Consider the following 12353-nt stretch of genomic DNA (forward strand, 5'->3'; position numbering starts at 1 on the left):
ATATATTGCAATGAATTTTTGGCACAATTAAGCACTTCATTCAAAATGCTGATTGAAGACAATGTTGAAAGGCCCCTCTCAGTGCAGGAGAATTACAGCTGTCCAAAACCACCTGTAATATTTTCAAGGGGTTAGCCAGGAACTGGTATCAGTGCAGCATGCTGTAGGCTAGGGAGCACTTCTGCAGGCTGGCAGCCCAGTGCACTAAATGCTGAGTTGTGTGGATGTTGGACAGCACTGCTGTTACAAACACATATAATATCAGTGTACTACTTTGCTTTGAAAAGACTGAAAGGATCCTTGGCATATTTTATTATATGAAAAGCAAACCCATTAAGAACAGATTCACTGAATGAGTAAACTCTCGTTCTTTCACGCACAGATAGGACTGCAGCCTCTTCTTCTGGGAAAGCCACCCAGCTCGCCATCTGCCAAGCCCTGTCCATCTCTCGGCCGCATGCCAACAGCTTTACCTGTCCTGCTCCTCCCCTGTCCGCTCCTGGAGCGGCGCGGTGTCCCCCGGCCGCGCAGCACCGGCGTGGGGGCACAGCACAGGCACAGCGGAGCCAGCCCGAGGGATCGCGTCTGTTTAACACTGAGGACTCAGAGCGAAACAAAACAGGGGGAAACAAAACCCGGTAGGAGAAGCAAACTGAAGTATTGTTTTCCCACCGTACCTTTTATGGATATTTTCAATAAGCATTAGAGGAATATCGTCGCATAACCACAAAATAGTTGGATCGCAGTGAAATAATGTGGTTCACTGCTAGCATGTGCATTAAACGGAGCTGACAAATGAGTTAATTAGCTTTGTCACTACTCCTTTCCGGGCTTGGACAAAGAGCTGCTGCAGATCACTGCTGCTCCCCTGTGCACACACCTGACCCATGGTTTGCAGCATTTGCCTGCAAATTCTGAGGGCTCTACTGCTAAAATGTCTAAACAAGATGCGAGTTCATATATCCAGCAAACAATTTTAACACATATATAGAGAGGAAAATACGTGCATGCAAAGGTGTTCTAACATAAAGACTTGAAACACATTGGCATAATAAATAAACAAAATTAAGAAGAATCTTAACAGCACAAATGGCAGTTGTGTGAAGAGCTTTGCCCTCTCTTTCCTGCAGAGCCGTAGTGAATTTTTGGAAGCCCTGGCGACGGACCCCGTGGAAATTCCGCTACCCGCGCTCGGCGCGCCGTGAGGGGACTGATCCCTGAGGGGGCTGATCCCTCAGGTACCCCATCACCAAGGGGGCTGATCCCTATGGCGGGCTCATCCCCGAGGGGGTTGATCCCTCAGGTACCCCATCCCTCAGAGGTTGATCCCCGGGGGGGTTCATCCCTCAGGGGCTCCCGGCGCGGGACCCGCGGCCCAGCCCCGCCACAGGGCGTCACGCGCCCCCCGCGGGCGGGGCCCCGCCTTCACCGCGGGCCAATGGCGGCCCGGCCCCGCGCGGCCCCGCCCGCCGCCACCAATGGCGCGCGGCCGCTGGGAGCGCGCGGGCCGGGGCGCGCGGCCGTTGGGCTCTCTGGGCCCCGCCCCGGTGGGCGGCGCGCGGCGCGCCCGGCCCGGCCCAGCGCGGCGGCGGCGATGCGGAGCCGGGGAGAGCGGAGCCGCGGATAGACGGAGCTGAGCCGCACCCGCGCGTCAGGCCCGGCCGCAGGTACGAGCCCCGCAGGGGTCTGCGAGCTGGCGAGGATCGCGGCGGGGGCTCCGAAGCGCTGGCGGGGCTGCGGTGCGCCGGAGGGATTTCCCGCGGGAGGGCTCGGGCGAGTGAGGGGATGCGGCAGGTGCCGGGCTGTGGCCGCTCGGTCCTGGGGGGGCACCGGTTCCGCGATTGCCGCCAGCTCCCCGGAGAGCCCCCGGAGCCGCTCCCTGCCCGCGGGGCTCCCGGGGCAGGCGGCTCCGTGCGGGCAGCGCCGGGTCCCCGAGCCCCCCCGTGCCGGAGCGGGGGGAGCTCACGGCGGATCTAATCACGGCGAGTGCTCCGGCTTTTAAAACCTGCCGGGCTGCCGGGATTCGTTGCGCAGAGCTCCTTCTGGCAAGTAATGGATGTGACTGAGCCATTAAGGGACATCGGGCTGCGCAGCCGGGCTCTGGAGACCTATCAACTTCAATTTATGGGGTATCGGGAACAGGAGGCGTTTTTATGAATTGGCTGGTAATAACTTAATTCACCTGTGAGGCCAGCTCCTGTTAATGCCTACATTTAATCTGTGTGGAGCAATAAATAGCTATTAATTTGGCGTGTTGCATGTGGGGAAGGTAGATGATATTTGAGGAAAGAGCTGAGAATAGCAGTAGGTGCCTTTGCATGCTGCTTGTGCACTTTCACTTCCGAATTCCTAGCTTCGCTTTATTTTACCTGTGTTTATGACAACCTGTCTTTCTGTCCTTCCAGAGCTTTTTATTTGATTTGATTTCTTAAACGACTTGCCATGTCTTCACTTTTTCTTCCCTCCAAATAAACTGTAGAATAACATAAGGGGCAATAGCTTACAGTGATCATAGAATCAGCAAGGTTGGAAAAGACCTTTAAGATCAAGTCCAAACGTGAACCTGTCAACACTATCACTGTAACCCCTAAAGCACTAAACCATATCACTCACTCAGCACCAGAATTCTTCCCTTTGAAGAAGACTGACTAGTCTGGACAGTGGTGATCAACATCATTAGACCTCATTGCTATGTTTGGTGCTGAATTCAGAATTTATTTTTATGGTTAGGTTTTTTAGATGTGGTCTAGAGTTCTTATTTTAAGTTTATGTAGATTAAAAGCCTCATTTTAGTGTGGCATGCTGGTTTTTAGGTGTTTGTTTTAAAATATAGTAATTAGAATTTTGGTATGAAGTATTATCCATCAGGTCCCTTTTATGCAGGAATATTATATCTTGGCCGTATTTATAGAAATATCTTACTTATTTTATTGCTAGCTTATTTACTTACTGAAAGTATTCTTTGTCTTTAATTGATGTGAACGATCAAATCTATAATCTTGGAATTAACGTTAGGGTTTTACTAGATGTCACTGTTTGGATTAAGATTTTTTGCATTCAGAGTGTGTGACTGTATGCAGCTGCTAAAAGCTGTCTTAAAGCAACAGTTAATTTAGGGTTTGTGATTCAATCGTGCAGATCTTGGAAATGAGTGAATGAGAGACATCAGTTTCAACTCTGCCAGTTTATTCATCTGTATGAAAATGAGTAAAGCAGTAACCTGTATGCTGAGGAGATGATTTAAATGATTTCAGACTAGGTTTGGACTTTATTGTGGATGTGTTTATATTTACATGTGTACACTTAAAAGGAGATGGGAAATCCCAGAGCTGCAGATTGCTGTCAGCTGGCAAAGCACATCAAGGAATGGTTGCTGTATGTTTGCTCTGTTCCTGTTCCCTATGCATCCACTAGCAGTACTTATTAGAAACAGGATACTGTGTCAGATGGACCTTGAACCTGAGTTAGTATTGCATTGTTGTATTTGTAATAAAATGTTTTCTATGTAGGAGCACGTCATTAAGAAGTTAAATTTTAAATTAGGCAGGTGTCTGAGCTGTAAGTTTTGAAGAGTACAGTATAAAAGGCAATACCAGATACAGAAAAAGCAGACTGAGAAATGTACTATTGCTTTGGAAGTTTATTTGCATTTTTGTTAACATCCCAACACCTGATAGGAAATGGTCATGAGTATGTTTTCTAAATGGCAACTTCCAGTTCTTTCCTGAGTGCCTTGTAGGAGTACTGTGCTTCTCACGAAGATGATAAATCTGCTGCAACTCCCATCTTACGATGTTGCAATATTGCCTTTCACTGAAACTCCAGCCATAGTTCTGCTTTCATGCACTGAATCTTCCCTTTTTGTGTGGCAAGCACCTGGGCCACCCGTGAGCCTTTCATTTATCTCTAGCATGTGGAAGGGAGCAGAAGGGATCTATAAAAACTTGTTCAGTAGCATCTTCTCTCCAAACTGGTTCTTCATTATTAAGTTTTACTGTGGAACTTGCTATGATAATGAGTAAAAGCAGGAAAAAATCTAGTCTTGCTGCTAGCAAAGTGTCTGTTAGTTGCCTTCTAGAGTATGTTTTGGAAAGTTATTGCAGTGAGTTAAGCGAGTTTGACCATCCAGAACTACATGAATTATGTGTAGGAGTAATGAAAGCTTCCCACATAGTTGTGCTAATGCAGTTTAATCTCAGGCTATGGTGTGTATATTCTTTTCCTCATCTCCTGCTTGCTGCTGGTTTTTGTTTGTTAAAGAAAAGATGGAATGTCTTCCTAATTTTAGTCTTAGAAGTACAATAATATAACTGAATTTATTTATATCTGCTTTCAGTGGATTGTGGACATTTCTATCACAAGTGATATCATATACTTCTCTTATACAGTACCTTGCCCTGTATTACAGAAATAGACAGGGTGCAAACATTACTTAATGCACTTCAAATAACTTTTACACTGCAGTATCCTTAAAAGCCCTTGACAGCCTAGACCACTAGCTCTGTCTCATGTCATGTTGGCCATATGGCAGGTCTGAGGACAGCTCTGATGCCATGTTTTTGTATTTTACTGCATCATTTTTGAGCATTACCATGAGGTGTTCAGTAAAGTTCTTTGACGAATGAGTTTTCCAAGACATCAGTAGATGATAGATACATTGACATGCTCTTTATTTTTGCTGGGAGTCTTGCATTTAGGGGAAACCCAACAGAAATAAAAAATAAGACATGTCTGAATATATACAAAACTTTGATGTTCTTGAATATCTGCTTTCGTTATGCTTAACTATCAAGGAACACAACTTGAATTTTCCCCCCGGTTTGGAAGCCTAACAGATTCCATATGTTCTTAAGCAGTATCATTAAGCAGACTGGTCTTTGGGACTCCAGCTTTTGTTCTGAAAATGTTTTATCAATCCACATTATGAATCATGGCTAGAATCAATCTTATCTTGCAGTTATAAGCTCTGAATAAAAGATGAGCTGCTAATATTAAAGAGTTGCCAGTCTGTTTAATCTCTTGGAGTCACATCTTGCTGCAGTGGCCAACATTTTTTTTTTTTTGTCAGTGATGTAATAAGCCTGCAGCGAAAAGCTCACGAAATGAACTCATTGTTTATATTCTCAATGACATCAGTATTTAAAGATAATAGTTGAATCAGTCCATAAACTGTAACTACAAACTGTGTTAAAGAGGAGTTATATTGTATGCAATATAAATTGGAGATATGAACTGTATTGTAGTTTGCAGTGTGCAGAGGAGATGAACATGGAAGGAATAGGCCTGCCTCGACCCTGTTTTGACTGTCAGGTGCTTGCCTTACATGCACCAAGGCTGCTCCTACATGTGTTCCATGGTCTGCTGCTCCAATTTGAGTTTATTGCCAAGAGGAGACCTGGGGTGTTCTCAGTTTGTAGGAGGAATAGGCAGTGGCAGTGTATAATGGACATTTGCTGGATGTTGGTGTGCACAGCTAGTTGTGGTCTGGAGGCTATTGCTGACTCTCAAGCAGAGTGATTAGCTACCATGAGGCAAATTAATGAGCATCTTTACTACAGGCAAGAAGTCACAAGTACTTAAGGGCTTTTTAATGTGGACACATTCAGTGCAGTGGTAGAAGGGTTAGACCTAGAATTTTGTACCAGAATTTGCATATTGTTCATATGTAAAATGGAATTATATGTTTGCAGTCTTACAGACATTTATATGTTAGATAAAGCTTACCTAATTATAATTTTAAGGCAAATTTATCTAGGACAGGTGTGAAGGCAGAATACATTTGAAATCATCTCCCCCCCCCCCCCCCCCAGCTAAAATAAGTATTTTGACTTCTCATGTTTCTGCAGGGCTTCTTTGAGAATCAGATATTTGAAACTCAACTACTTTAAATTTATTCTCCTAATATTTAGAATGACAAAATGCAAGTATGTAGTATTTCCAATACTGATTAGAATGTCATGTTACTATTAGCTTTTCCCTTTTCTTTCAGATTCCATAGACTCTCAGCTTGGCAGTCTGAAAAATGCATTATCTTATGCTGCTGTTGAAGTGAAAACATTTATCCAGGTAGGGTTCCCTTGTGATGACTCTTGGTCATTGTTTTCTGCTGTCTTGAGCAATAAAAAGATGTGCATAGATCAGTATTAAAGACCAAGAATAATTTCATATCATGATTACTATTAATAAATAAAGTTGTGAAAGTGTTGTACCATTGTTGTAAGTATTGTGTGTTCTCTGATTGTGTACTGCTTTATTGTCTTGTAAAGCCAGCCTCTTTTTTGAGTCAAGAATGACTAAATTTTCTCATGTTATTTCATCATGTGTGATAGGATGAGTTTTGAAAAAATAGGAAAGTATTTCAAATACAGCCAACAGTTAGTGACCACTGACTTCGAAACATGTTGCATTATAAATTGTGTAGCAAGTTTAGGCATGGAGTAAAACTGCTTCAGAGCTACTAATTGTCTCAGAATTTGAGAACACACACATCCGTGTATAAAAAGAGCATAGAAAACTTTTATTGCTTTCATAATGTATTGTTTGGTGGATTGAGCTTGGCTTAGCCAGTGAAGCTGTTCTGAAGAGAGGATCAGCGTAGTCTCAGATACGAAATGCAGAGCTGCTGTTTCACAGACAATATGCCATGAATGCTATCTAAAGAAACAGACTTGACGTTGCTAATTATACATGAGAGTGAAGTATGTTTATTTCACACATCGATGTGACTGAATCAGGATCTTCAACTGGCATATATATGGAGAGGGGTTTTTGTGGTTTTAGAAAACACAAGTTCAGCTGATAAAAAACCTTGCTTGTTTATCTCAGTCCAAGAGAGTTGGAAAACGATCTAAATCTGGTCTAATGCTGAGTATAACAGTCGTGAATTTCTCCAGAGAATTGACAGATACAGTAATGAAGTTTTTCAATGGCTTAACAGATACTGTGATAGACGTTTTCAGTGAATAGCTGCTCATGAGCAGTTGATTATCTCATTGTAATCTGGGTCATTTGGGAAGCTATGAACACAGTTAACTTCTGTATTAGGATTGCATTGTAAGTGAAATGTGCATGTGGAAGGGGGAACGCCAGAACTGCATCATCTTTAAGCTAGCAAAGCCTGAGAAGTGACCAAAACCAACCTCTCCTTGGGCAGTTTGCTACCTAGTTAAGGTAAATGAAGGCTAAAGCTTAACGAAGGTGTCAAATCGCTGCTCTAAATCATATGTAAAAATCCTTGCTCCTCCCACAATGCTCTCCCTCCTACCAGCCGAAGGCAATTAGTGCTGCTCCCACCAGGACAAACAGCAGCCCTTTGTTAGCTGCCTTGCCTGGGGCACACCCTGTCCTCGCACTGCTGCTGCTCTCTTGCCATCTGGGAATCCCAGGGACCCTGAAAGGAGCCTTTTGCTGCCTAGTCTCCAAGGGTAACTGATTCAGTAAATATATGTTACCTCTAGTATACATCGAGCTAACCTGTAACTTCAGTCCCAGCATTTAATTTCCTGTGGGGATGGGAGCATCCAGCACCTCGGTTTGTAGGCTGCTTAGTCAAAGATGGGCTACTTCTCCAAGGATCCAAATCTGTGACTTTAAAACATCAGAATTATACATGCTAGAAACTTTGTCTTGGTATTGAAATGACACTACAAGTACTACAGCCCAACAAGTCTGGAAGGGCCCTGCTTGAGCTGCAGTGCATGACTCCCTGCTTCAAAAGCTTGTCGAGAGTTTGAAATGTGATACAGTGACTTGGACCACCTTCCAGCCGCCTCCAGCAGTCTGAGCAAGGGTATTGAAATGGCAAGCAAACCTCAGAGGATAGAACTGTGAATGGCATGCTTTGAGCCAAGTGCTGAAGGGTGCCTTTGGTCCCTCATCTGACTGCAGTGAGAGTCATGTGTCTGTGCTGTGAGACCTGGCGAGACACCCTGGGTGCTTCCCGGGGAAGACTGGCTGCCTCCAAGAAATCTTGATGGTTAAAATGGACAGCAAAAATCATGTGCAGCAGCTGAGTACTGAGGCAAGGTAGAGGTCAGTTTTCCAGAAAACACAATTTTGTATTGAGTAGAGAAAAGACAGATGTTTTCCTTTGTTTAGAATCATGGCTGCAACTTGCAAATGCAGATGATTGAATGCTACAGTCTCCATCTATTTAGAGATGCTGGAAGATGCTGCTTCTAGTGGATGCTGGGCATGCTGTCAGCCAGACCGAGGGAGAAACTGTCACTGGAAATAGCAGATTTCTGGGCTGCAGCAGTGGAGGAAAATGTCGTCCTGGACAATGAGATGTGCAAAGTTCTGCTGTGAGTGCCACAAAGGAAAGGATTCACAAGGCAGTTACTGGAGGAGAGGAGTTAAAAGGGACAAAATACAGGTGACTTACTGGGAGTCAAATGACCAGATTGACAACTGAAGAAAAGCTGAAAACTTCATTTTGCCAGCTTTAAAGGCTTTTGCTTCCCAGAAGCTATGGAAACTTTTCTAACACTATGTACTGTATTAAACATTATCTTAACTCCTGATTTCATGACATATACATTTATTACTTAATGAAGATAATGAAGATTCCTTCTCATTAGGGTCTTTTATTAAACTTGGTCACATTGATACGTGAAGACTATTAAATACCTTCCTTTCCAAAGGGAAAAAAGCTTAGGATGGGAACAGAAGTGTGTTAGAAACCAGTTCAGAAATTTGTCCGAAAAGAAGTCTCTTCAGCTGACATGGCTGTGGAAGAAGATTTTAAATGTTTTAGGTGCAGAAAGATACTCTAGCAGAGCTGTAAAATTTACTTTTTTGTCGATACCTGATTTAAAGAGTCATGTGCAGCCATTAATATGAAAAACATTTGGATTTTGAGACAAAACAAACCCACAAATTCCACACAGTATAGGAGTCTTAGGTAATACTTCTTAGGAAACATTTGCAAGCTCAGTAACCTTTTCTCATAGCAGAAGCTGGCTGATCTACTAATTATATTTAATAAGTCATAGACTACCAAGGGAACACAAGAAATTTTGCCAAATGCTCATTTTCTTTTCATATTTGGAGAAGAGTTGTCTGGGATGTGATTGTGACCCAAATCAGTTCTGGTTTGTTATTATCATCTTAACTGACTGAATAAAAAGTACACAGAAGCATAACCAACATGCATAATATGAAGATGGGTCATCTCAACCCAGTAACTCTATCCCCAGTGGTTTGCTTCTGGCTCAGCAAACCAAAGGTGGTGGTAGCTTTTTCTTATGGTCCAGAACTAAAGCATGCTGTAGGAATATAGGTTTAGGTAGATACTCTGTTTAACTGCTCTGTGAATGGAGGCAGACAGCAATTGTAACACAATGTTTAATTCTCTTTTTTGTGTAGGTGGACATATGTAATCATTGATGGCTGTTGAGTAAATGTCATGCATTAATGTTGAATTTGTATTTTACTCCTCAGACTTTCAGCTTTACCACACTAATGAATTCTAGATAGCTGTTTTGACTTCATATGGGTGACAGCAATTACACTTGAAAGAAAACAAGAGGTATTCTGATTTCTTTATCCAAGGACTGAGCTCACTGTTTTAAGTGCTGCTAGTTTACATCAGGGAGTTAAATGTCCCACCTTATTAAATCACTTACTCTCTCTTCTCTAAAGCTTTCATTTAGCTTTGATATAGCATTAATATTTAAAATGTATCAATTCAATAGACACATGCATTACTTATAAAAACACTGCAGCTTATTAAAACAACCCTGCTGTCATCACAGGTGAAAGTCTAGAGTGATATACAATACCAGGAAGTGTGCTGTACATTGTCACAAGCTGTTCAGTTGGAATGGTGGATACTTCAGGAAGAAAAACCAGAAGTTGTGGATGCCTCATCCCTGGGAGGTATCCTTGCCCACAGCAGTGGAGTTGGAACTAGGTGATCTCTAAGGTTCCTTCCAACCCAAACCATTCTATAATTCTATGAAAAAATCATCTTGGTAATAAGAATGGAGTATCTCCAGATTCCTGGCAAGAAAACATGCACACACATTAATATGGTCTAACACTAACAGACCATAGTAACAGGGAAGTATTAAGTAATTGAACCTTCTGTATCTGTTCAGTGTATTATATGAACAGTTTCTGCTGTGTCAGAGCAGCTGTGGTTTAAATGAGATTTCTTACATTTGCCCACATTATAAATATATAAGTAATAAATTTGGTTACCCTCAGTTGTCTAAAAGCAAATCTCATTTTGTTTGTGACAGTTATGGTTAGACATTTGTTTAGCTGCTAATTTGCAGCTCATAAGGTCACTCAGCAGTGGGATAAAAATAAGAGTGTGTCTTTCTCCAGTGGCTGCACAGGCGTGGTTGGAGTTGCTGCATCTGTCTGCAGGATTCCAGCACACTTCTGTTGCTCCTGGCTCCCAGGCTCCAAGGACAGTGTCCTTCCTGCAGAGGCCAGACATCTGCATCCCTGTCCTTGCACCAGGCTGCTTCTCATTCACTGACAGGTCAAATTCAAATGCTGCTTTCCCTTGTTTTCAGGTGTGCATTTGAGAGGACAGTGAGCAAAGTGCTACACCTTCCCTCTGTGCCCTCCAATTAGTATGGGCCATGCATTGGTCATCACACATGTATGAAAAGCATATTGTCACCTTCTTCCTTTCTCAACAGGGCTAGATTTTGGTTCTGCTTTAATAACTGCTAATGTCTCTCTACTGTTATTCCTTATATTATCTCCTGAATAGCAGAAATTAAGAGAACATATATTTTGCTGTCTTTAGAAAGAAATAGACCTCTGTAGTTCTTGGAATGCTTTTTAGAGGCATTAAATAATATATTGTTCTGAATTAGTGAGTAATAATATGACCTTTTCTTCTTGAAAACTCATTCTTGAGTAGTATGCCAAGATGTTATCTCCCCACGTGAATGCTTGACTGAGAGATCTGAGATTTGATATGGGTGTGTGTGACAGGCACACATAGCTTGCCTTCCCAATGGAGAAGTAAGAACATGCCACAGCCTGACTGAAAGCCTAATGTCTAATTATCCTGTACTAAATCTTGTGATGTTTTTTACTATGTTATAATACGAAGGTAATCCAAAATCCAGTGTTTACATGCTGCAGATCCACTCACAAATCTAGAAAATAGAAGTTACAAACACATGGGAAGCTACATATTTTCTTTGTATTTAGATAATCTTTTTTTCAGGGGTGTTGGATGTTTTTATGCATAAACTCTTCCTCATATGCATGTCTAGTGTACATACAATTCTTTCATGATGTGTGTATTTAAGTACAAGGCAGTCCACACCACAAGGAGATGAATGTGTGTGGGTATATGTATTATCTGCAGCTGTTACCAAGGGAAACATTTGACCTTGAGTTTCAGATGATTGTTGCATCAAACTTCTCTCAGTAATGAGTCTTCCCTACCTTCCTCTTCAGTGAAACCTTTCTCAGGCCAGGAAAAAAGCAGAAAGAGTGATGAGGTGCAAAAAGGAAAATGTCAGATGCTTGCCATTCTTTCAGTAGAATCAGCACACTTCAGGAGAATTTTTTTCTAAGCTTCTGCTGGAAAGGAAGAGAGAAGTAGACCTGGAAATAGTAAAGCTAAAAGAAAAGCTCAGCTAATCCACTGGATCATACAGGAATCTTGTAACAAAAGATGGATAGTAAAAACTTTAAATAGAAGCCTGTTTCTAAAGGATCAAGGGATGAGCTGTTTGGATCACCAGGTAAGGAACTGGCTTCAGCCCTGGCAGGAATTGATGTAGTGGTACCACAGCCCAGGTCAGTTCCCAGTCAGTAAGTTGCATTGCTGTGGGGCATAGTGTTTGTTCTCTGTTTCCTTTTCTTTGCTAGACAATGCTGAAGAGAGAACAAACAGTATTGTCAGACTGGCTTGGACTTCTTGTAGTAGTTCCTTAAGTGATGCTGAGACTTTCCTCCATGTAACTAAACTGGGCTGTGTTCTGGCAGTCAGTGTGAGGCAGATTTCTTTCTCTGTTGCTGATGTCTTATCAGAGAGTTCCTGATCTGACCTATTTTCATGGGAGTCTTTGGCTTATGACTTGGCATGGGATTGAACCAGCTCTCAGAATGTCCTATGTAGCTTTACAAATTTGGAATTAAATACAAATGAAGAAAGAAGAACCTTGCCAATAAAAATGGCAAGTTTTTGTGACTATCAGCCTGAAGCCTAGCATAAAGAAGTATTCCTGACATCTCTAGTTGTATTTCTAAGACAGTATTGCAGAAACTATTGTTTCAACATAATATACTAAAAAATGGCTGTGCTGCTTGGAACACAACATTCCTTTGCTGTCCTTGCAGTGACATAGAAAAATAATTCAGGCTGCCTGGAAAGT

General features: G+C 42.4%; 1 protein-coding gene across 2 annotated transcripts in view; it reads left to right on the forward strand.

The window, feature by feature from the left end:
- The first annotated feature begins 1552 nt into the window (after positions 1–1552).
- Positions 1553–12353, forward strand: part of MPP7 (MAGUK p55 scaffold protein 7) — a 145938-nt gene continuing 135137 nt past the window's right edge. For both annotated transcript variants that reach the window (XM_079299632.1, XM_079299633.1), the window contains exons 1-2: positions 1553–1667; positions 5990–6066. The gene's annotated coding sequence lies outside the window, so the exon portion shown is untranslated. The remainder of the gene's footprint in view (positions 1668–5989; positions 6067–12353) is intronic.

Source organism: Erithacus rubecula, assembly GCF_903797595.1.
Source record: "Erithacus rubecula genome assembly, chromosome: 3".
Lineage (NCBI taxonomy): Eukaryota > Metazoa > Chordata > Aves > Passeriformes > Muscicapidae > Erithacus > Erithacus rubecula.